The sequence below is a fragment of the Castor canadensis genome, chromosome 3 (genome assembly GCF_047511655.1).
Source record: "Castor canadensis chromosome 3, mCasCan1.hap1v2, whole genome shotgun sequence".
In the NCBI taxonomy this organism is placed as follows: domain Eukaryota; kingdom Metazoa; phylum Chordata; class Mammalia; order Rodentia; family Castoridae; genus Castor; species Castor canadensis.
Window position 1 is genome coordinate 83,950,397 of NC_133388.1, and position 25,745 is coordinate 83,976,141.

The 25,745-nt window shown below is 38.3% G+C and overlaps 1 protein-coding gene and 1 long non-coding RNA gene across 3 annotated transcripts in view; both read left to right on the forward strand.

Moving 5' to 3' along the window:
- Positions 1-25,745, forward strand: part of LOC141410465 (inhibitor of Bruton tyrosine kinase-like) — a 973,048-nt gene that overhangs the window by 563,225 nt on the left and 384,078 nt on the right. The gene's annotated exons all lie outside the window — the stretch shown is intronic.
- LOC141421237 (uncharacterized) overlaps positions 1-25,745 on the forward strand; it is a 32,013-nt gene that overhangs the window by 2,226 nt on the left and 4,042 nt on the right. Inside the window, exons 3-4 of the long non-coding RNA XR_012445865.1 lie at positions 59-167; positions 3,721-3,777. This is a non-coding gene — a long non-coding RNA (uncharacterized lncRNA). The remainder of the gene's footprint in view (positions 1-58; positions 168-3,720; positions 3,778-25,745) is intronic.

Genomic DNA, 25,745 nt, shown 5'->3' on the forward strand with positions numbered 1-25,745 from the left:
TGGAAACCTGTTAAGTTTCCCAACATCTATACATTTCCTTCCCGTTTTTCTTTCACAGGTATTTCCCTAAATACCTGGCTTCTGCTTCTCAAAGAATTCAGATGCACACGTGGATGATGCCGTGGGAGTAGACCAGTCATTTGAAGAAAGCCACGGAATGAAACCAGGTAAACCCAAAGAGAGAAGCTTTCAGGCCGTTAGCATTGAGGGAATGGGAAAGCTATTACCAAGAAGAAGGAGTCAGATAAGTAGGAGACAATGAGCAAGAGTGGTACTCCAGAGCAGGCCAGCACTGAGCACTTTATTTCAGAGCTTTTTTTAGGCACTACAAAAGTCAACAATTCACCAAGGAAAAAGAAGAAGCTTTATAAAACCAGTGTAATAAAAAAAAGATACTACAGTTGAGGTCAAGAACTATTTAATTGTCTTTTTATAAATGTAATATTAAAGATGAAAAGAAAGTGAATTAAAATAGAAACAATAGGAAAAGTGTATGTGTACCTGTTTAGACTCATAGAAATAACATTAAAAACTCATTTACAACTAAGGAAGGGCACTTCTGTTTTCACATGTGGTATCTCCTCTATTTTCTATATTGTTTTCCTTTTTTAAATCCCCTGTGATATCATTTAATTGTCAAATACACCAGATAGAAGCAGTGTGGGAGTGTGAATGAATGAATGAATATTTTGCTTCCTCTGAACATAGGAATTAATGTAGAAATAGTTGAGTTGGAAAAGATCCTATGCAACATAGGTAAGAGTAGAGTTACTGTAAATCACTTTCAAGAGAGAAAAGGAGACTCTGGGAACGTAGCTCAGTGGCATAGCACTTGCTTAACATGTAGGAGGGCCTAGTAGCGGGAGGAAGAAGGACTAGTAGACCACTGAAAGAAAGATGTCACACTAAATGAAGTTAGGAGTGGTGGCTGATGAAGAACATCACATCACAGAACCCTGTCCTCCTAATGCTGACTCAAGGAAAAGCCAGCAGAAAGCAGGCTTTGCAAAGATCCAGAGAGTAAGTTCCATGTAGGCGAGTTATGTTTGCCATTCTCAATGCTGTGTCCTCAGGGCCATAGGAGGCATTTGATAAATACTTTCCATACAGATAAATAACTGACCTTGCATATAATATGTCCAGGTCATCCTAGATGCTACAAAACATTAATAGAACAGTAAATCTTGTAAATATCACCTATTGTTCTAATTTTATCACCTCCAAAGTAATCTGATTGTAATTGATGTTCTGTGTGGCTCTATGAGGAGGAAATGCACTAACCATGCCATCTCAAGAAAATTAGTCTGTGTGACATTTTTGTTTCATAAGGCAAATTAATATATTAGTATTCTGGGTTTATACATTGAACTTATGAAATTAACATGAGCTCAGTCTTCAGAAACTGATCTATATTTTTTCTGAATTGTGCACAGACTGAATGAATTAGCTTTCTATACAAATACCTGAGACAATAAATTTATAGAGAAAAAGTTTATTTTGGTTCATAGTTTTGAAGGGTTCCAATTCATGATCAATTGGCCCTGTTGCTTTAGGTTTGTGACAAGGCAGGTGAGCATGGACACAGAGAGAGGAAGCATAAGGGGAAGAGACTGTACAATCTGCTTTGAGTATACTCCCCCAGTAACCTACACACCTCTTACTAGGCCCCATCTCTTAAAGTTTCTGCCACTTCTTCCATGGGTTGGGGGACACACATTTAATATGTGGACATTTGGTGGACACTTATCCAAACCATAGCAACTACAAAGTTCTGTTAGAAATGTAGTGTCCCTGTTCCCTCAGCATGTCCTTTTACCCATTTGTAGTCTATATCAGCTTGCTCCATTGGCAGCATTCCAAGACAGCACGAGTAGAAACTACAATGCTTTTTAAGGGCTAGGCTGCAAAACTTGCACTTTACCACTGGTACAGTCAGTTGACAATCCAAGTTCTAAGGTCAGCGCAGATTAAAAGAGTGGAGAAATAGACTAGCACTTGACAATAAGAATTACAAAATCAAATGGCTAAATTTCTAGTTTACACAGTTTGCCCTATGGCCACAATTATTTACATTCCTCCTACATGCAAACTATGCCCATTCTTGCCTAAAAAATTTCACCCCATTCTAACTCAGCGTCAAAATAAAAAACATTATCACCTAAATGTAGACCACACGCAGACAAAGATTTGTGGTCTAACTCTTGAGTGTGAATGCTATTCTAGAGATCTGCAAATTTAAAAGACCAAGCTTTGTACACTTCACAACCCAATCAGAACACTGTAAGAGGTGCTTCCATTCCAAAGCAGGAATAATGGAAGCACAGAGCAATAACTAGACCACAGCAGTTCTGAAGTCCAGCTGGGTATACTTCACCAGTTCCCTCTATTTGAGGACAGAATGGTTCCTTGATTGGAGCCCATTTTGCTTTCTAAGTGGTTCCCTAATCCATTGCTCTCCATAGCTTCCTACACATGCCTATTAAAAAGTCTGTGGATTCTGCCTCCTAAATAGTTCTTAAAACATCCCTTCTAATCTGTGCATAATGCTGTTGTGCCTAAGACGTTTCCATTGGTTTTGAAAGTATTCTTTTTCTTCATCTAGATGTTGATATCACAGGTGTGTTTGCTTTGTGATAATTCATTGAGCTATAAACTTATGAATTACATTCCTTTCTGAATTCTTGTCTTTCCAAATTTCTGTTACCACCCCAATCTACCCATGCCTAATTATTCATTTTCTGCAAATAAATGTACTTTTTGGGACTATTTATTTTTGTTGTGTTTTGAATACACTTTCCCATTGTTTACCTTTTAACTATTACTCCTTCTTTAAAAATAAACCCAAGTGACATCTTTTGGTACAAATTTAAATTCTCTCAATGCATGTTTTGCTTGTGTGTTCAAAGCACACTGCATGTAACTCTAACACAACATCAATGTATTGCTGCACTTATTTGTTTTTCTCAGTCTTCCAATAGATGGTATATTCCACTCAGGAATATACCATGTAACATGTCATATGTTTCTTTCATTATTATCTAACATTGTTATTGGCTTATTACCATAGTCATATACCATATAATGAAATTTTAGTCAATGATGGACAGCATATAATTCCAGAAAATTACAGAACCTATTTAAGCCATTACAACCATCTTACTTTATGTTAAATGCCCTGGATGTGGTGGCATACCTGGCATTCCAGTGATAGGGGAAGCTTAAAATAGGAGAATTGTGGCCCAGGCCAGTGTGGGCAAAAAGTAAGACCCTACCTGCAAAATAACCAGAGCAAAAAAGACTGGAGATGTGGCTCAAGTGGTAGAGCACCTGCCTAGCAAGTGCAAAGCCCTGAGTTCACACCTCATTTCCACAAAAAAAGAAAGAAATGAAAGGAGTTCTAACCCCAAAGTTATTAGGAGTATAAGGAGGTGGGGTGTTTGAGAAGTGATTAGGTGATAAGGGAAACCCTCATGAAAGAGATTAGTGCCCTTACAGAAGAGACACCAGAGAGCTGCCTTCTCCATTCTGCTATGTGAGGTTATAAGAAAAAGGCAGCCATCTATCAATAAAGATAATGAATTTATGATCAAGGTGGGTAAGAATGTGGGAAATAAACATGGTTGGAAAGAAAAGAAAGAACAAGGTAAATGAAGTCCAAGATGTTGAGCTTGGACTTCTTAGCTTCTAGAACTCTAAGAAGTAAATTTCTGTTATTTATAGGTCACTGAAACCTGACATATGTATGCTGTTTCATCAGAGCAACCTTAACAGACTAAGGTAAGTCTGACTCCACAAACATGCTTTCAGTACATGAATGGGGGAAGTAGATTAAGGAAACGTAATCTATGAGCACTGCTTCTGTTAAAAAAAAAAAACTTACAATCTACCTGAATAAATGAAATATAGACACATGAAAGGTAAATGAAACTACGATACAAAAATAAATGAGTCACAAGTAACAATTTGCTGAATGATAAGAATGGGCCAACTTGGGGTGTAGCTCAGTGATACAGTGCTCACCTAAAATGCACAAGACCCTAAGTTAAATATCTTCCATGGGGTACTGGTGGTGGTGAAGGAATGGATCAGAAAAATCTGTAGAAGTCAGACGACAGAAGTGGTCAGGCCATGTAGCAATAGGGACTTGGCCTAGATCTGAAATGTTAAACAGTATTTGCATTGCTAAAAAGAAAGAAGAAAGACATTCCAGTAATAGGATACTGTAAAATATTTAGAAAGTAATGATTGAACTATTTGGGGTCAGTAAATAGAATAATCCCACTAAATTATATTTTAAGATGGATGAAAATTGATTAAATAGAAAATTTGGCAAGGAAAAAAGTTCCTAGAGAAGGTTGTAAGTTATATTTTAGACATGTTGAATTTGAGGTTCTTGAAAAACACCAAACAGCTGTTTGGGAAGTGATTAGAAATCTATGCATTTCAAGATCTGCAAGCCAGGCACATGTGGACCAATGAAGCTGTCCTCAAAGAGAATGTACAATGAAAGGGCTAACAATCAGACTTTGCGTGTGTATCTAGACTTAAGTGTTAGAAAGAGGAAAGCATGCAAAATGGGAAACTTGGTGGATCTCCAGAAAATAGGATGGGTCTCAGGGAGAGTCTCGAGAGTGAAAGGAGAGAATTTTGGGAATCAAGATGTTGTTGGCTGTGGCAAATATATCAGAGACATCTAGAAAGCTAAAAGGAAAAAAATGCAATGAGTCTCTTGATTCATTTTTTAGTAGTGAAATGATGATTTTTGAGACTTCTATTTCAGTAAAGTGATCAAGACTGAAAATAGTATAGTGGGTTAAGGAGTCATTGGGAAGGTAGGCAGGCAGGCAGAGATCACTGGAGAGCAGTGGTGTGAGGAAAGGGGAGACTTGGCCTGGTGGAGAGTAAGTGATCAGCAGAGCTAAAAGAAGGTGTCATTCTCATGAGAAGTACCTGAAAATGCTGTAGGTAGATGTGAAAAAGTAGGTGTTTTTGTATTTGTGTGTTTTCAGAAAGAGGTAGAAGATATGAGAGAGAGAGAGAGAGAGAGAAAGAGAGAGAAAGACAAAGAACAATTGGTTAGTGGTCAAGATCCAATAACAGAAAGGCAAAAAATCAAGAGTACACAAAAACTGTGAAGGAAGAATGTCTGAAGAGTGGAAGAAATTTTGAGGTTTTTAAGCATGGACGTGAGGAGAATAAACCCACATTTCAAGACTTCGATTTTCTTAGCCAAGTAGGAAAGTTGTCGGTCTTAAATGGACAAGATGAAAATGGGAGGCTGAAAATCCATGAGATGGGCTGAGGAAACAAGTGAAGATGAATACAAAGCTTAACACTGAGATAAGAACGAGACAGATACAATATATGGATCTATAGAGAGGAATATCTGTGCATATTGTCTGTATATTAGAGATGTGGTTTGTATGTGTTTAAATAATTATAATACATTTATTACAAAATCCTATCACTCAAAAATAAACATTTTTAGGAGATGTTATGATGGATAAACCCAGTGTCTAACTGCACCTTGAGAAGAAGTATGAGCTAAATAGTTGATGGCGTTCAGAGTCTGAGAGACTGGAAGAGGAAGTGCGCCCTGGCAAATAGGAAGGACGTCAGGTTTAAGAAAGACAATGTGTGATTTTAGTTGTCAGATTTGACATAGAAAATCATAAAATTAAAGAGATAGATCCACATCACCTTACACCACTGAGGCTTTGATAATGAATTTGTGATCAAGGTGGGTAGGAATGTAGGAACTAAACATGGCTGGAAAAAAAAGAAAGAACAAGGTGAATGCTGAAACCAGAGGCTAAGGGGCCAAGAACTGTAGTTAGTGGTACAAGGAAGTCAGAAAGAAAAAGAACAAGGAATATACCAATTCCATGATTAGCTGGAAAACTGTATGTTGAGGTATTTTTTAAAAATATGCACATTTATTTTAGGGCATTAAACATTCTTGTACATTTTTTTTTTTTTTTTGGTGGTTCTGGGGATCGAACCCAAGCTTTTGCACATTAGTCAAGTGCTCTACCACTGAGCCATGTCCCCAGCCTTCCTTTGAGGCTTAAAAAAAATTTTTTTTAATCAGGGCTTTGATTTCACAATTCATTTTTAAATGAGGGGTGAATGTGATCAAAGTACATTATATGCATATATGGAAATATCGCAGTGACAAGCCTTTGTACAAATAATATGTACTCTAAATAATATTTAAAAAATAAAATGAACCACTCCACAATTTCACATGTTTATTCCACAATTTCACATGTTTATTCCTCAACTTTTTCTGTGGAGACAAAAAGGAAACATTAACCTCACTCTTTGTCTTAGCCTTAAGCCATAGAATCTTTTCAGGAGCTAAACAATTTCAAAACTGAAACTTCAGCAGTCTTTGTGAAATGTGCCTTTACTTTCATTGTCTTGGTTTTCCATATTGGATTTACTTCATCACTTTTCATTGAACAATTTCTGTATCCTTCTGGAATAAGATGATATTCCTTCCCAAACAATGCTTCCTGCCAAGATATATGCAAGCAGTATTTTTTAGTGTAATATTCTCTGAGACGATCTTGGCATTTTTTTGCTTAGAGGCAGATTCAAATGAAGAGAAGCTGACCAACAGCCCAGAGCAGTATCTGTGAATAAGTTGTACCAAAGTCTAGTTTTTTTTGTACTTTGCACTCTATCTTTTTTTATGGAGGCTCCTAATTTTCTTGCCCTCAATGTGTAAGACAAGCTACCAAGAGAAATAAGTATAGTAACTTTTGTGCACAAACTAAATGTTCTGGGGTCTTTATGAGACTGCATTTACAAAGTATTCTTCCCTGAGTTTTTCGGCGACTGAGGGATGTGAAAGGCTCTTGAGTTATTTTTACAAAATAATGCAGGCAACTAGACAAAAGTTCTTTAGGTGCAACCAAAATGTGTAGTGATCATAGCTGTCAGGTATGATTAGCAATATATCACAAAGTTTGAAAGCAACATTTTAGTATTTTGTTCCACACATTAGTACTGTTAAAATTAAATTCTCTATCAGTTCTATTTCAAATTATTCTTAGAACCACTTAGAAACAGCTTCTTTCTCTGAAATATTTTTTCTGCCTCTCAGTCATGCATAACAGAAAATTATTCTGCATCTCATCCAAGCTCAAAAAAAAACAATCCCAGTTTTAAGTGCTAAAATGGTGCCAAGAAAATACTCAGAATAGAAGCCTCAGGACAGAGAGATCATTTTGTTCAGTAAGGGTAAATGTAGTACTACAAGTTAGCATAAACCAAATTGATCAGGTTGTTATTCAATTCCAATTTGAAACTTTCAAGAGCTGGGTAAAAAGGAAGGAGGAGACAACACCTGCAGGAAGTTTTCTCCTGTATCCATGCCTGCTGGTGACTTCTAAATATATATCCTGAGACAGTGTTGCTGGGTATTGTTGACGTAAATTTATTTGTTTTAAAAATATGTTTTCGTTCTTTTTGGCTGCATTTACTAAGCAAAAATATTTGAGTAGTTACTTTGTGCATAGTTTTGTGTTTAAGGGTAGCTGGAGGTTAAGATGATGACAGGCAAGTTTATGTCATGAGACCCCCAGCAGTAGATGTTTGTGGGTGTTGGAAGCCACATGGAGTGGGTAGGCTCAGCCAGCGCATGGTTGAAGAGATCATGCCAAAAACTGTCTCATGCAAGTGCAGTCTGTTGTGTTGCGAGCAGCTGCTGTCAATATGGAGTAATCCTGATCCACCCAGACCCCAAACCAAACTACCAATTTCTGCTAGGATGAAAAGAATCTCAGGGTGCTTATCAAGTATCATGAAGTCATTTCCATACTTATCTGAAAAAAATCTTAAGCTTGCAGCATTATGGAATTTCAAAGCTAAGCCTATGCTTGAATCCTATTTTTCCAGGAATGGTAAACTAGGGTAGGTGTTCCTTATATACAGATGGTCTATTGGTTGCTGGTTAATTGTGCATATTTGTGAGTTAAAGATAAAAAGTTTGATGTTGAATTACTTTATTCTTACAATCTTAAAACTCACCTCTTTGGAGGGTATATTTACTATTCTCTTTTTTATTTCATCATTATTAATGAAAATGGATTTCTGCCCCTTGATTCAGAAAAGAAAACCCTCTTGGATCAGAGTTAAAAGTAAATTCATCCAGAACTTTCATATAAAATATTCCAATTTGGTAGAAGAGTAAAAAAGTTTTCTTCCGGCTATACTTTCTGTATCCATGTAATCTTGTTAAGTCTGTTTTTTTTTTTTTTTTTCTTTTATTATTCATATGTGCATACAAGGCTTGGTTTATTTCTCCCCCCTGCCCCCACCCCCTCCCTTACCACCCACTCCACCCCCTCCCGCTCCCCCCCTCAATACCCAGCAGAAACTATTTTGCCCTTATCTCTAATTTTGTTGTAGAGAGAGTATAAGCAATAATAGGAAGGAACAAGGGGTTTTGCTGGTTGAGATAAGGATAGCTATACAGGGCATTGACTCACATTGATTTCCTGTGCGTGGGTGTTACCTTCTAGGTTAATTCTTTTTAATCTAACCTTTTCTCTAGTTCCTGGTCCCCTTTTCCTATTGGCCTCAGTTGCTTTAAGGTATCTGCTTTAGTTTCTCTGCATTAAGGGCAACAAATGTTAGCTAGTTTTTTAGGTGTCTTACCTATCCTCATATCTCCCTTGTGTGCTCTCGCTTTTATCATGTGCTCATAGTCCAATCCCCTTGTTGTGTTTGCCCTTGATCTAATGTCCACATATGAGGGAGAACATACGATTTTTGGTCTTTTGAGCCAGGCTAACCTCACTCAGAATGATGTTCTCCAATTCCATCCATTTACCAGCGAATGATAACATTTCGTTCTTCTTCATGGCTGCATAAAATTCCATTGTGTATAGATACCACATTTTCTTAATCCATTCGTCAGTGCTGGGGCATCTTGGCTGTTTCCATAACTTGGCTATTGTGAATAGTGCCGCAATAAACATGGATGTGCAGGTGCCTCTGGAGTAACAGTCTTTTGGGTATATCCCCAAGAGTGGTATTGCTGGATCAAATGGTAGATCGATGTCCAGCTTTTTAAGTAGCCTCCAAATTTTTTTCCAGAGTGGTTGTACTAGTCTACATTCCCACCAACAGTGTAAGAGGGTTCCTTTTTCCCTGCATCCTCGCCAACACCTGTTGTTGGTGGTGTTGCTGATGATGGCTATTCTAACAGGGGTGAGGTGGAATCTTAGTGTGGTTTTAATTTGCATTTCCTTTATTGCTAGAGATGGTGAGCATTTTTTCATGTGTTTTCTGGCCATTTGAATTTCTTCTTTTGAGAAAGTTCTGTTTAGTTCACGTGCCCATTTCTTTATTGGTTCATTAGTTTTGGGAGAATTTATTTTTTTAAGTTCCCTGTATATTCTGGTTATCAGTCCTTTGTCTGATGTATAGTTGGCAAATATTTTCTCCCACTCTGTGGGTGTTCTCTTCAATTTAGAGACCATTTCCTTTGATGAACAGAAGCTTTTTAGTTTTATGAGGTCCCATTTATCTATGCTATCTCTTAGTTGCTGTGCTGCTGGGGTTTCATTGAGAAAGTTCTTACCTATACCTACTAACTCCAGAGTATTTCCTACTCTTTCTTGTATCAACTTAAGAGTTTGGGGTCTGATATTAAGATCCTTGATCCATTTTGAGTTAATCTTGGTATAGGGTGATATACATGGATCTAGTTTCAGTTTTTTGCAGACTGCTAACCAGTTTTCCCAGCAGTTTTTGTTGAAGAGGCTGCTATTTCTCCATCGTATATTTTTAGCTCCTTTGTCAAAGATAAGTTGCTTATAGTTGTGTGGCTTCATATCTGGATCCTCTATTCTGTTCCACTGGTCTTCATGTCTGTTTTTGGGCCAGTACCATGCTGTTTTTATTATTATTGCTTTGTAATATAGTTTGAAGTCAGGTATTGTGATACCTCCTGCATTGTTCTTTTGACTGAGTATTGCCTTGGCTATTCGTGGCCTCTTGTGTTTCCATATAAATTTAACAGTAGATTTTTCAATCTCTTTGATGAATGTCATTGGAATTTTGATGGGAATTGCATTAAACATGTAGATTACTTTTGGGAGTATCGACATTTTTACTATGTTGATTCTACCAATCCATGAGCATGGGAGATCTCTCCACTTTCTATAGTCTTCCTCAATCTCTTTCTTCAGAAGTGTATAGTTTTCCTTGTAGAGGTCTTTCACATCTTTTGTTAGGTTTACACCTAGGTATTTGATTTTTTTTGAGGCTATTGTAAATGGAATTGTTTTCATACATTCTTTTTCCGTTTGCTCATTGTTAGTGTATAGAAATGCTAATGATTTTTCTATGTTGATTTTATATCCTGCTACCTTGCTATAGCTATTGATGATGTCTAGAAGCTTCTGAGTAGAGTTTTTTGGGTCTTTAAGGTATAGGATCATGTCGTCTGCAAATAGGGATATTTTGACAGTTTCTTTACCTATTTGTATTCCTTTTATTCCTTCTTCTTGCCTAATTGCTCTGGCTAGGAATTCCAGTACTATGTTGAATAGGAGTGGAGACAGTGGGCATCCTTGTCTGGTTCCTGATTTTAGAGGGAATGGTTTCAGTTTTTCTCCGTTAAGTATAATGCTGGCTGTAGGTTTGTCATATATAGCTTTTATAATGTTGAGGAACTTTCCTTCTATTCCTAGTTTTCTTAGAGCTTTTATCATGAAATGATGTTGGATCTTATCAAAGGCTTTTTCTGCATCTATTGAGATGATCAAGTGGTTTTTGTCTTTGCTTCTGTTAATGTGGTTTATTACATTTATTGATTTTCATATGTTGAACCACCCCTGCATCCCTGGGATGAAGCCTACCTGGTCGTGGTGAATAATCTTTTTGATGTGTTGCTGAATTCGATTTGCCATTATTTTGTTGAGGATTTTTGCATCAATGTTCATTAAGGAGATTGGCCTATAGTTCTCCTTTTTGGAGGCGTCTTTGCCTGGTTTTGGGATAAGTGTAATAGTGGCTTCATAAAATGTGTTTGGCAGTTTTCCTTCCCTTTCTATTTCATGGAACAGTTTAAGGAGGGTTGGTATCAGTTCTTCTTTAAAGGTCTGATAGAATTCAGCAGAGAATCCATCAGGTCCTGGACTTTTCTTTTTGTGGAGACTCTTGATTGCTGCTTCAATTTCATTTTGTGTTATAGGTCTATTCAGGTGATTAATTTCCTCTTGGTTCAGTTTTGGATGATCATATGTATCTAGAAATCTGTCCATTTCTTTTAGATTTTCAAATTTATTTGAATATAGGTTCTCAAAGTAGTCTCTGATGATTTCCTGGACTTCCATGGTGTTTGTTGTTATCTCCCCTTTTGCATTCCTGATTCTACTAATTTGGGTTTTTTCTTTCCTCATTTTAGTCAGGTTTGCCAGGGGTCTATCGATCTTGTTTATTTTTTCAAAGAACCAACTTTTTGTTTCATTAATTCTTTGTATGGTTTTTTTGGTTTCTATTTCGTTGATTTCAGCTCTTATTTTTATTATTTCTCTCCTTCTATTTGTTTTGGGATTTGCTTGTTCTTGTTTTTCTAGGAGTTTGAGATGTATCATTAGGTCATTGATTTGGGATCTTTCAGTCTTTTTAATATATGCACTCATGGCTTAAAACTTTCCTCTCAGGACTGCCTTAGCTGTGTCCCATAGGTTCCACTAGGTTGTGTTTTCATTTTCATTGACTTCTAGGAACTTTTTAATTTCCTCTTTTATTGCATCGATGATCCATTCTTCATTAAGTAATGAGTTATTTAGTTTCCAGCTGTTTGCATGTTTTTTGTCTTTACTTTTGTTGTTGAGTTCTACTTTTACTGCATTGTGGTCAGATAGTATGCATGGTATTATTTCTATTTTCTTATATTTGCTGAGGCTTGCTTTGTGCCCTAGGATATGATCTATTTTGGAGAAGGTTCCATGGGCTGCTGAGAAGAATGTATATTGTGTAGAGGTTGGATGAAATGTTCTGTAGACATCTACTAGGTCCACTTGATCTATTGCATATTTTAGATCTTGGATTTCTTTATTGAGTTTTTGTTTGGATGACCTATCTATTGATGATAATGGAGTGTTAAAGTCTCCCACAACCACTGTGTTGGCGTTTATATATGCTTTTAGGTCTTTCAGGGTATGTTTGATGAAATTGGGTGCGTTGACATTGGGTGCGTACAGATTGATGATTATTATTTCCTTTTGGTCTATTTCCCCTTTTATTAGTATGGAATGTCCTTCTTTATCTCGTTTGATCAATGTAGGTTTGAAGTCTACTTTGTCAGAGATAAGTATTGCTACTCCTGCTTGTTTTCAGGGGCCATTGGCTTGGTAAATCTTCTTCCAGCCTTTCATCCTAAGCATATGCTTATTTCTGTCGGTGAGATGAGTCTCCTGTAAGCAACAAATTGTTGGATCTTCTTTTTTAATCCATTTTGTCAAACGGTGTCTTTTGATGGGTGAATTAAGTCCATTAACATTAAGTGTTAGTACTGATAGGTATGTGGTGATTCCTGCCATTTAGTTATCTTAGTTGTTTGAAGGTTTGATTGTGTGTACCTAACTTGATGTTACTCTCTACTGTCTTGCTTTTTCTTATCCTGTGGTTTGGTGCTGCCTGCCTTTTCATGGTTAAGTTGGGTGTCACTTTCTGTGTGCAGGATCCCTTGCAGAATCTTTTGTAATGGTGGCTTTGTGATCACATATTGTTTTAGTTTCTGCTTATCATGGAAGACTTTTATTGCTCCATCTATTTTGAATGATAGCTTTGCTGGGTAGAGTATCCTGGGGTTGAAGTTATTTTCATTCAGTGCCCGGAAGATCTCACCCCACGCTCTTCTTGCTTTTAATGTTTCTGTTGAGAAGTCTGCTGTGATTTTGATGGGTTTACCTTTGTATGTTACTTGTTTTTTCTCTCTTGCAGCCTTCAATATTCTTTCCTTAGTTTCTGAACTTGTTGTTTTAATGATGATATGTCGTGGAGTAGTTCTATTTTGATCTGGTCTGTTTGGTGTCCTGGAGGCCTCTTGCATTTGTATGGGAATATCTTTCTCTAGATTTGGGAAATTTTCCGTTATTATTTTGTTGAATATATTACGCATTCCCTTCGCTTGCACCTCTTCTCCTTCTTCGATGCCCATGATTCTCAAGTTTGGTCTTTTGATGGAGTCAGTGAGTTCTTGCATTTTCTTTTCACAGGTCTTGAGTTGTTTAATTAGTAGTTCTTCAGTTTTTCCTTTAATTACCATTTCATCTTCAAGTTCTGAGATTCTGTCTTCTGTTTGTTCTATTCTGCTGGATTGGCCTTCCGTTTTGTTTTGCAGTTCTGTTTCGTTCTTTTTTCTGAGGTTTTCCATATCCTGGCTGTTTTCTTCTTTATTGTTGTCTATTTTTGTCCTGAGTTCATTTATCCATTTATTCATTGTGTTCTCTCTTTCACTTTGGTGTTTATACAGTGCTTCTATGGTTTCCTTTATTTCTTCTTTTGCTTTTTCAAATTCTCTATTTTTATTGTCTTGGAATTTCTTGAGTGTCTCCTGTACATTTTGGTTGACCCTATCCAGTATCATCTATAAAATTCTCATTGAGTACTTGTAGTATGTCTTCTTTTAAATTATTCTTGTAGGCTTCATTGGGTCCTTTGGCATAGTTTATCTTCATTTTATTGGAGTCTGGCTCTGAGTTTCTGTTCTCTTCATTCCCCTCTGGTTCCTGTACTAATTTTTTGCTGTGGGGAAACTGGTTTCCTTGTTTTTTCTGTCTTCCTGTCATTGTCCTTGGTGTTGTTACTGTCCCTGTACTGTGTGCAATTAAGTATTTTCTAGCTTGTAATAATAACAATGGTAATATTGAGAATGGAAGAGTGAGCTGAGATGGAAAGCAAGAAGTTAAAGAAAAGGGGAAAACAAATATACAGACAAGAGGGAGAAAGCAGAACAAGGTATCAGACAAGAGAGTTTCAAAGGTATAAACAGGGAGTGTTAGTGTACTAATCGTCAGTAAGCTGAACAGACAATAGAGTGACAGAGAGAGGATTGAAAATCAAAGATAAAAAAAATAAAAAATAAGTATATGAAAGTAATATCTATTTATAAAAATGAATTAAAATAAAATGGAAAATAGAAAATTAAAAAAAACAAAAAAAACCAAAAAACCAAAAAACTTCCAAGTTTATATGCAATGCAATTTCAGTCTTAATAATTTGGATGTCCGTCTCAATCTCCAGTCCTGGAGTTGTGCCTCAGATGTTGTTCTGTAGTTGTCTCATCAAAGGGGATGCATAAAGTAGAACAAAACTACACTCACACACACACAGAAGAAAAAAAAAAAAAAAAAAAAAGCCCCACCAAGTGTCCCCAGTTCAAATGCAATACAGTTTCAGTAAGTTTTTCGGCTTGCAGGTGTAATTCGGTTGTTCTCTCATCAAAGGTAGGGAGAAAAAGAAAAAAAAAGCGTCTGGAGGCAGTTCTGAGAGTGGTATCTGCAACTGTGGCTTGCCTGCCTGCTGCTCTCAGCCTGTAGCTGGCGGCGTTATTTATGCAGATCTCTGGGGTGAGCTTAGCACTCACCTGGTCCCACAGGCTTTGTTTGCTCAGAGTTCTCCTGTGCGGGGGAGGGGGGCCTCTGCTACAGGCTTTTCCCTTTCCAAGCACTGGGAAAGGCGACACTGCCCCGCGTTGTCAGGCCTGCGTGTTTATTTACAGTTCACGTGGGAAGTGGGTCTTCCCTCCTCTCACAAGCGTCCCCGCTCCTGGTTGCTGGCGCGCCCCGCTCCCGCCAGAGCCTCTCCGGCCCGCCCGGCTCGTTTATTTACAGTCCCGGGAAGGATTCCCTTCCCCCAATCTTCAGCGCTCAGGGCGCCCCACCCTCTTTCCAGCGTGTCTTAACTGTTCTTATTGCTTAGTACTCAGTTTCTCTTTTTTTCCCGGGTGGAGGTCAGTCTGTCCAGGGGGCTATGCTGCTCTGGCCCAGGCTTGTCTGTGGGGCTACCGCGGTACCGCGAAGCTCACCTGGTCCGCATCTTCCCAAGCCGTATGGGCGCCGGCCACTGGCGGCCCAGGGGCCTCCTCGGTTCTCCGTTTAACGTGAAGTGGAGATTCTCTGCGCCGGCTGGAGGTGTGGAGGAGTCAAAGTTATGCCTTTTCTCAGTGATTATGCCTGCAAAGTGTGTCTCCAGCGTCTCTCCAAGATTTCACTATAGGAGGGTCGCTTTCTGCTTCCTACCTCTAGCCGCCATCTTGGAATTCCTCCCTGTTTTTTTTTTTTTCAACTTTCTTTTACCGTGTGCAATTGCTTGTGAGCTATCTCCTTTGAGTGTCTCAAAGTCACCTAGGTTCAACTCTCTGGAATTGAACACATTGCATTGCTCTGCCAAACAAGAACTTCCTTCTGCAGTAAATATCTTAGGTAATGGTAAACCTTCCTTGGAAAACTCTTCTGTATCCTTCATAGCCCAGCCTAAATGTCATGTCCTCTCCTCTGCCTTTCTAGCTTCTAAAAGTGAAATTAGCTGTTTCTGTAGTTTCATGAGGCTTGTTCATACTTTTGCTGTTTTATTTACACATCATTTCATGATTCTGAGCTTCACAAATGCAGGGACTCTACCTTGTTCCTTTGCAGCTTCAATACACATGGCATAGGTTTGTCACTAAAAAGGTTTGCTGAATCAATTTACATGTATCTGCTACTGTCTTTCTGTCCTTTGTCTTGAAGTATACATCCCTCAGTGGTAGGATATGTTGATTTGCTGTGTACAGAATGTCATTAACAAGCTGTTTGATTCTGATTAAATCTCTTAATCACCTGGATTTAGTTCCTTCATTTATTAAGCATAGAAGAGATGTTATTTCCTTTCTTAATAATAGTATAAGTATACATGTATTTCTTCTTTTAAGTTCTTTTTACTTTTGTTATTCCCAGCTCTATTTTTCCTCCTCCCAGGCTCTATTTTGAGGTTTGGCTCAAAATGAGGGTTGAAGACAATAAAAGATTTTTAATTCTGAAGAAAAAGATGTTAGGGGGAGCAGAGGCACTGTCTTCAACTACAGAAAGGACTTTTTGTTGAGAAGAACTGTGTCTGGTTACTGTAGGAGACAGGATTAGGACTAATGGATAAAAGTTATGAAGAAACATCCAGTCATCACATAGCATTTGATATGCATATTATAATATACATATATATATATCTTACACCCAGACTTATGAATTGTTAAAACTCCATAGAACACTCACAATTCCCCCAAATTTGGAGACAAATCAGGTTTTTAATATTTTGTTTTGCCAAATAAAAATACCAAGCCATACCAGGTGTGGTGGTTCATGCCTGTAATCCCAGGTATTTGGGAGGCTAAGACAGGAGAATGGTGAGTTCAAGGCCAATCTGGGCAATATAGCTAGACCCTGCCTAAAAAAAAAAGGAAGAGGGAGAAGGAGAAGGAGAGAGAGAGGGAGAAAATCAAATAGCAACAGAAAACCATAACTACTTTCTGCTATAACCATTATTTCATAAAAGAAGATTTTATAAAAAAAATAGGAAGGTCACAACAAAGAATAGATCCTTTTTGGGGGGAGGAGGTAAGTATAGGGCCGACCTTACAATAATATAAATATATATATGTATCCTTTACATTTTCTCCCCTAACTTTGCTTAGATTTGGGGAACATCAATGCTGATTTGAGGATCAGTAGATCAGCATTTGAGCATCAGTGCCTTATTAAAACTGACATGCCACAATAAGGAGTCAATATATACATATATATTTTCATGAGTACTTTTAATGTGAAGGCTTGTATGGGTCTACAAAGACATTTTTTGACAAAAACATTTTAAAACCTGATATATGGTTATGTTGCTTTGACATTTTTTTATAATCAGAGTTATGTTTTTGAGCAAGTTCCTTGGTTGTGACACATTTTCTCTTTCAATCTCTAAAACAATTCAGTGTGTGTTGGTTTGGAATTCTGAACATAAATATAATGTTGGGGTTTGGTATGGGTACAATTGTAGCTTTATAAAAACCTTAAATAAGAACATGAAGATACCATGGTCCAGGAGATCCACAGCTTTGTTTCTTGTTGATACTGGTTTCCAGTTTAGGATCAGCTTGACCTGCTCAGAATCAGGGTCAGCAGCTTGGCTTCCTGAGGGGGGGAATGGGTGCAGAGTTAATGCTGGGTGGCCTGAGATGAGAGCAGAATCTGTCTCTTAGGATAGGGGCAAAACTCCTGCTTGAATAACAGGATCCTAGCATGAAGGCCTAAGTGGGAGACTTTGACCTCTGCAGGTTTGTGGTAAGACTTCTGCAGTAAATTACAAGAAAATTTGATTTCCCCAGTTTATGAGACTCGGTGATTTTGACAGCCTCCAGGAGCTGTGGAAGGCTCCTGGAATAGTAGCATAAATAGGTATGAAGTTTTTACTGTCACATTTGCTCATGTTCTCCTGAATGTAAGATACTTTAACAGAAGGTGCTTCTAGGAGCGTTTTTCTTTTTCCTCTAGGCAATTAGGTTATACTCAGGAAGTTGCATATAACATCTTGTAGTCATAAATATAGGGCTCTGACTATCTTCCACTTAAGGGCAACTCTAAAAGTATAAGATAAATAAAGCATTTCAAATTAAAATCCTCAGTTATTATTATGCAGTATTACAATGACCCCCTTTGTGAAGGTAAGGAAATTGTCATGCTAAATGACATACTTGAGTTATAGTTACGCAAAGAAGGGTAAATAAGTCTTGTAAACTGAGAAGTACAGGCTTCCAGACAGACATATCAAATGTTTGAGAAATTAGGAATGTAGATTCATTTTGGGGATGAAAGACCAAGAAACATTTCCTTTTTCTCCTTCTAAATAATATTTAACCTATATGTGCCAAGCTAGTCTATCACTTTCCCATCCTATCCGCTGGTTGAAAAGAACTTTCACAAACTCTTTCCAGAAATTAGAATAATGATCACAATAAAATCTCACAAAGCTTCTCTAAGCCAGAGGTATTGCCATTTATTGAGACCTTGATGTATGTGTCCTGGCAGCCCAACCACAGAGCTAAGTTATAATGCTTTGCAAGAGCCAGGTGGAAATCCCCAGGATTCAGCCTGACATGCTGGAGACACTATGTACTTGTGAAGAGACGCTTTCTGAAAGCCTGAATCTTACCCCTACACTAAACTCCAGATAGGTCTGTGACCTTCTAAAGTTCTCTTTGGTAAACATAATGTAATAATTTGTATTATTTAGAAATTAAATTCCAAGGGAAAGGGGGAATTTTATTTCTATTATCTCCTTCACTAAAGGAGAGAACAGTGTCCTTATAAGGGTGTCACTACACACATGAAATAGAGATTTTTAAAGGAACTATCTGGGTAATTCAAGCAGCCAAAATTTTCCTTTTATGTGAAATACACTGATTAGTAAAGTAAGTGTTGGCAAGTGTGTGTGTATTGTCTTTTCTTCTCTGTGGGAGGTAGGAGTGGTTTCTGCACTAATTATTTGAATAATTGCCTCCTTTCTCTGTCTCTGTGGGCAAACAGCCCATGCCCCTGGCTATCTTATTGTTGTGGGTTTGCTTCTCTTCCAAACAATTATAAATTATTTGAACTACCTTATAATATTTGTGCTCAGTATTCCTAGATATGGCAGAAAGTAACCTATTGTTCCCATTTAGAAGATGGAGTAAAGGGTCTGAAGAGTGATTATGTGATTGTCACTGGCGGAGGCAGGACCAGACCTGGCTCTTGTGACTCACAATCAGGTGCTCTTCCTCCCACATGGCACTGTAGAATGTTTTTCTTGTTGCCTAAAATTAAGGCTGAATCCAATAAAAGCCAGCAGGACTAGTTCTCCTGGTAAAAGTGTTCCTTCTTACTGATGAATGTCTAAGAAACCCAAGATAAAATTATGCCAACTTCAAAGCCAACCACTGAAAGGTCTCATGGGGGCAAGCTGGCAGGTCTACTTATTGTACTTGGAAATACAGACCCATTCACTTCTACTTACAATTCATTTGTACCTATTGGCAGCAGAATATGCCACCTGCAAACACACCGCTTCAGCGCAAAGATTGTTTTGAACTAAAGACACTTAAAAACAAAAAACAAAACAAAACAAAAAAACCAGCAGGTGCAAGAAGCGTGTTTGGATCCTTCCCTTTTCTTCTTAAAAGAGCAGATAAAACCTCCCCGTGGAAGATGTCCTCCCTGCGTTAGAAGAAAAATACCATTCTTATCATCAGGGTAGGAAGGTGGGACTGACAGAATTCTGTACAAATAGAACTTGTTTCAGTCTTCCCACATAATTCAGGTACTTTTCTACCATTGCCTCTATGGTCAAACTAGTATCAAAGTATTTTGATTTTGTATTTCTTCAGGTCTTCATTTCCTTCTGGGGGAATCCCATGTCAGGTAAAACTTATGCTAATTTGTATGCTTTTCTGTTTAATTCTCAGGCCTGCTGAAAAACTCACAGAGGATAGAGGTAAACTTTTACCTTCGCTACATTACTGTTTTCTAAGGCATCCTTTTTCTGGTGCCTTGGAGTCAGGATCGTTTGTAAAGCACTGCACTGAATTTCTCTGCTTTCCAACCAGGTTGAGGCTGGCTGAACTGTATTAATCAGAGGCTGCTTTGGTCACCATATAGGGTAATACATTAAGTTACCAGCCTGGTGTGAGAGAAGTATCTTTTGACTTTTCTGCAGTGCACCTAAAAGGAGGTGATGGCCTGGCAGATAATCAATACCTCTTAGGGCAGAAATCAATGTGCCCAATCAGGTAATTCCCTGATCAGATTTTCCCTACAGCAGAGTGAAAATTTGCCCAAAGAAATCACTGAATGGCCTGTTCCACCTTCACAGGTGAGGGCATTTCTGTTGGGACAGTCTGTTATCAGCTGGTTCCCTGGGCATCACACAGGAGAAGGACTTCTGTTCTTGCTGCTGACATTGCCGTGGATTTAGATTTTGAATCACATCAGCAGATGTCCTATATTTTCACTTTAATTATGTTTCTGTGTTGTTTCGTGGTTAGACATAAAGTGGATTGTAGGGCTGATCAATAAACTAAATAAATAAGGAGGAATTGACCACATCACTTATCAAATTAGCAGTGGCATTTATGATATTGAGTTAACTGAATTATGTGGACAGTGTGCAGACTTCACTTAATATCATATCAATGTGTACTGGTCATCCTACTTGTTGGTGGCATAGATCACAAACATTTCATTTGGCACAAACTAAACACAAAGGACTAAGTTGAACTCCATATGTTTTTTTATTTCTGGAGCTTTTTACTTCATATACATATTTGAGGCTTTGTCGTCGTCAACATTACTAAAGAACAAATGGTTTGGTTTTGACTCTACTGAGTTGGATTCGTTTCGTACTGCATGATTCTCTTTTAATTTTTGCTATTTTACTGAATATTATGTGTATACAATGTAGAAAATAGTATATAGTAATGGTGACTATTTCCACCTGCAGGGTTTTATTTGTATGGTGGCCCTTGTATTAATAAGTAAGAGTGGAGGTAGATGTTTCTTATCTCTGAACAAAGATTATCAATGAAGAAAAATGGCTGGGGAGATGTAAGCATCTTTCTGTGTGTTATGGATATGATTTGGGAAGGACTCCTAAACAGGCCAGGGCTAGTGATTCCAGACATTGTGCCATTTTCACCTTTGTAGTCTCTTGAGAATTTACAATCCCATCTTCTGGTTGTACAAACATAAAGACTGAAGAGAAATAGAGAGGTCAGACAAAAACTGCTTGTCATGAAGATTAAACAAAAAGCAAAGTAATTCCACTAATCATGAATGTTAGGGTAGGGTGGGAGAAAATTTATGACTGGCTGCTTTTCTCTCTCTGAAATGATACTCTTCCCTGAGCAAAACCCCATGTGTTTCTGTAAATGCTTTGAACATGACCTTAGTTAGTGGAATTTTTTTCCTGAGAATACTGACATTTTTCATCTCAGAGGAAAGCAAAAGGATCCACATTTTTTTTAAACCTAGACTGAATTAAAGTTCTGGCTTCTAACCTTCTAAAGTCCTTTGACAGTTTATCCATGTATCTCTTGTTTTGGTGTAAGAAGCTTTGTTGTAAGCTTAGACTCGACCTGTTGTGGTCAGGTAGACTTAGAATGTAGCTCTTTACATAATGATAAGATCACTTCCAAAGGCCTTGGCAGACCTGTCTCAGTTCTAGGGACCAACATGTCCTTCTGAGGGCTGATCTTTGAGTGACCTACCAAGACCTGGAGACATTACCAATAAACAGCTATCACCAGGTCAACTTCAGGAGGCCCCACATTCCAGGGGTGAAGGAAAGTGTGGTGAGAGCCACAAGCACTTTATTACAGTAGAAAGATTTCTAAATGTCTTCCCACAACACAAGGAAACATGACAAAGTGATACAGAGTAGGAAATCAATTTAGAAAATAAAATACACTAATGGCAGCCATTACTATAAGGAGCACTCTTAGTATAGTAAGAGTTTACTATAAAGGAAAACAAAACAATTATAAACCAACTGAGCAGACAAAAGCTTACCAAAAAATTCATTAAATCAGTAAGAAAACATTACACTACATTTTTGCATTGTGTTTGTGATTTCCTTTTACAAGTGAAATTAGTTACTCCTTCCTTACTACTTTATTCCCTTGCATGAATTTGCAAGTTTCATACCAGGAGATTTTTAACTCCTTTTTTTCCTGACTATAGTCAAAGTAGTACTATAGTCAAGATTGCTGGAACATTCTCCAAGACTGACTAGTACCGGGCTATGCATTTTATCTACACTAGTGATCAAATCATCCATTAATGTCTGGAGATAGGCAATATTCTTATTCCCACTCTCAGGTGAAATTTTGCTACTCATCCCAATAACTCCAGGCTTAGCACTTTATCCTATTTGAGGAGTCCCTGATGTAGCCTAAGAGTGTAAGGCATCTGACCTCACTATTGGGATGTAGTGTCCTCAGGGTCAGTGACTGGCAGCTATGTGTCCACCAGTTAGCTTTTCCATCTGTACACTGGCACTTACATCCTGATTTCCTCTGCTTGGACCGCAGCCTCAGAACATTCCCAGCTCTTATGGTCAGGTCCCTGACACCATGCCTTGCCTTAGCCATTCTATCTTGATCAGCTTAATCATTTCCCTCTTCCCTGATTGGGGGCTCCTCATAACAAGCCACAAGTACCCAGGCAATTTGTTAAACCCTTCCTGCTATGTTTGCTTGTAACTGGACCCCTTTTTCCAGACTCCATGCAACAGTTTTCCTAGCTACCTTTGCTTTTCTGCCAGTGGACTGGATTGTCTCCTGGTATTTTGAATCTCAACACATTTGTTTTTTTGAGACAGGGCATTTTGCTGTGTTGATCAGGGTGGTCTTGAACTCCTAAGCGCAAGTGATCCTTCCTGAGTGCGGGGATTACAAGTGTGTACCACTTGGCTTCAGCACAAGTTCTTAATTTCCTTGCTTCTTCAGTACCAATATTCTCCTCCTCAGGAGCAGAGTTAGACTTTGTAGTGCTTTTTCTTCTTCATCTTTGTGATTCTTCTTAAAAAAACACAAAATTTTCAGTACTAACTTGGGTAAAAATGAAAATACTTATTTGCAATGAGAAAAAAGATTATAACATATCTCCTTGGAGATGCACTACTCTTTCTTCAGCAATCTATTTAGGTTTTTATCAGAAATGCTTACACCACATGCTTCACGAGGTAGCCTGGCTTCTTCCTACCACACGGAATGCTCTGCAAGCCCAACAGGCAGAGAGGCCCGTAAGATGGCCTAAAGCCTAGGTGCCCTGGCTCTACAGCAAATGAATCACTGTGATTCCTTTGCTCTTGCTTGGGGTGAAGACTACTTACTCTGGCCTTCAGTTTCAGAAAAGTGAGGGAGAGAGAAAAAGAGAGGGTGAGGGAGAGAGAGAGAAAGAGAGAAAGAGAGAAGAAATAGAAGAAGGAGAAGGAGAAGAAGAAGAAATAGAAGAAGAAGAGGAAAGGAAGCAAAAGAGAAAGGAGAGAGGAAGGGAGGGATTGAGAGAGAGAGAGAGAGAATGAGAGTATGAATATGTGTGTGAAAGAAAGAGACATTGATTTAGACTATCCCTTCCAACTTATCACCCTTCTCTTCTGGTATTGGACCTCTTTCTTTCTTTCTTTCTTTTTTTGGGGGACTCTATCTTATGTGACATTTTATATTCACTAGTATTTATGGACAGACTTCTGCGCCGAAGGACTGAGTTAATCTATGGTATTTCCTATTATGTTGTGGGTTGTGGGTATGTATGAATTGATTAACCACCTTGGGATAGGGCAAGAACTTGGAACATACAGCCAGGTCTAGGAGGCTGAGGAGATGTATGGACTGCGAGACAGAGATTGGTATTAGGCGGCAGGGAGGTAAGTGACTGAGGTTAGACATCTGGTGAAGCCAGAAGCATCAGGGAGGTCACCACTAGAAAAAATTGTGATACTGAAAGGCTCATGGAACCTAGCACTGTGATCCTCTCCTTCTTGGACAAGGAATCCCCAGAAAGAAGAGCCTAGGGCCCAACAGTTGCCATTTGGCAAATTACTACCTAAAGTGACAGAGTGCCACCTGGAGTTTAGAGGAGGAATTTCAGCCCCTAGAGAACTCTTACCACTTCCGCCCCTAAGAGAGAGGAATCCAGCAAAGTTATTGGAAGAGGAATCAGTGAAGGCAATTCATATATCAGTTGAACTGCTAGAAACAGGATCAAAGTGGAAATCAGATCTTGGAAAGTCTTGCAGGCAGCCTATCATGGTAAGTTGTTTGTTGGTGGCAGAGACATCTGCCACTCTTTTCTGCGTAGATTTGAGCAAGTTACTTAATTTTTCTGCATGTCCCCTGGTGTCTTGTAAAATTCTGTTCAAAATAACTTACAGAGTTAATTTATGGTTAAATGAAGTAACATATAAATGTAAGTATAAACTATTTAGGAGCATGGACCAGATCTTGTTCTAATTTTATTGCTAGTGCCTAATTACAATAGCTAGCATTTAGCAGTCTCTTTATAAATCTTTGTTAAACTGTGCCAAATCACCTTCCACATGATAGGCATATATTATCTATCTATCATCTAGATTGGCATATAGATATATAGATCTATGCATATATGTATAATTGGATCAATCTATCTATTATCTCTTACTTTTTGAAACTGAGTGTGAGATACGTGCCAAGTGACTATAGTCCAAAAGTGTGAGGCCAGAGGATTTCAATGTCTCCTGTCCAATCCCTGAGGGGGTCCAGCCAGGGCTTGTAACAGTAAAATGCTAGCACAGAGGAAAGATGCAGAGATGGGAATTCATCAGACTTTGACTTGTTCATCCTAAAATACCCTTTCCACTTAAGATGGTGTTAAAACCAACATTTAGAGTGATTTTCCTAAAGCATTTATCACTATTTGTTTTCACGATTCTGACTAAGTGTTAAAAAACAAGTCTTTGCTAATGTCTTCCTGGAAAAAGACTCAAGTATTCAGTGAGCTTTGCTGTTTCCCTGTTTGCCCGAGGGCACCTTTTGCAAGGGATAATGAAGTGTTCTCACTGATTCTGTATTTGGTTTCCAGACTTTGATGTGCTTAAATAATTTTTTTGGTGTTTCTTTTGATCTGGTGAAGCCTAGAATAGCCCTCCACCTCATGGAGGGGGTGGTGGTTAGTTCAGCTTTCAATGGCAGACAACTTGGGACAACAGCAGAGAGTATACCACAGGGGCCAAGAGAAGGGCTTTGGCCACAGATAAACCTGAGACTACTCATGGCTCTGACATTTACAAAGTGTATCATTTTATGTACACTATGTCTCTTCTTAAAAATCTCAGTTTAGCCAGGCATGGTGGACACACTTGTGATCCCAGCTGAGGTAGGAAGATCATAGGTCCCTTGAGTTACATAGTGAGAGCCTGTGTCAAAGAAAAAAAAAAAGTCTCACTTTCCTCATTAGTAAAAGTGCTGAAATAATAGCTGCCTCATGGAATAATTGTGACCCTGAAATAAGGCCGACAAAATTCTCAGTACAGTGCTTGGCACAGAGTAAGTGGTGCATACGGATTAGCTGTTTATATAAGGAAGGAGGAAGGGAAGAACGTAAAGTGAGGACAACCGCCTTGCAAGGAGAGGATGGGAAAGGAGCCTTGCACGGAGTCCTGTGTGGAGTGCAGGGCTCAAAGCAGTGGTGAGAAATGTGTTTGCTGTGTAGAGTCTGACTGAGCAACGGAGGACTTTAAAGCTAGATAGTAAAGTTAACCAGATACAGAAAACTGTGGTAGATTTCTTAACACATTTCCTTTCAGATTCCATGGAATTTCTTTTAGACATTGCATTTTTAATTGTGCAAAGGGGTTTTATTGTGACATTTCCATGCCTGCATATAATGTACTTTGACCATATTTACCCCCTCTATTACACTTCTTATTTTTCCTCGCCTTCTTCTCTTCCCCTTTCACATCCCTAATAATCCCCCTTTCATGATCATGTCCTTTATCTTCCCCTACGGTCTACGTATGAGAGAAAATATGCAATACTTCTCTTTGTGGGACTAGCTTATTTTACTTGACAAGATGGTCTCTAGTTCTAGTATTTTCCTGCAAATGACATAAGTTCACTCTTCTTTATGGCTGAATATATACCCCATTGTGTACACATACTACATTTTCTTTATGCATTCGTA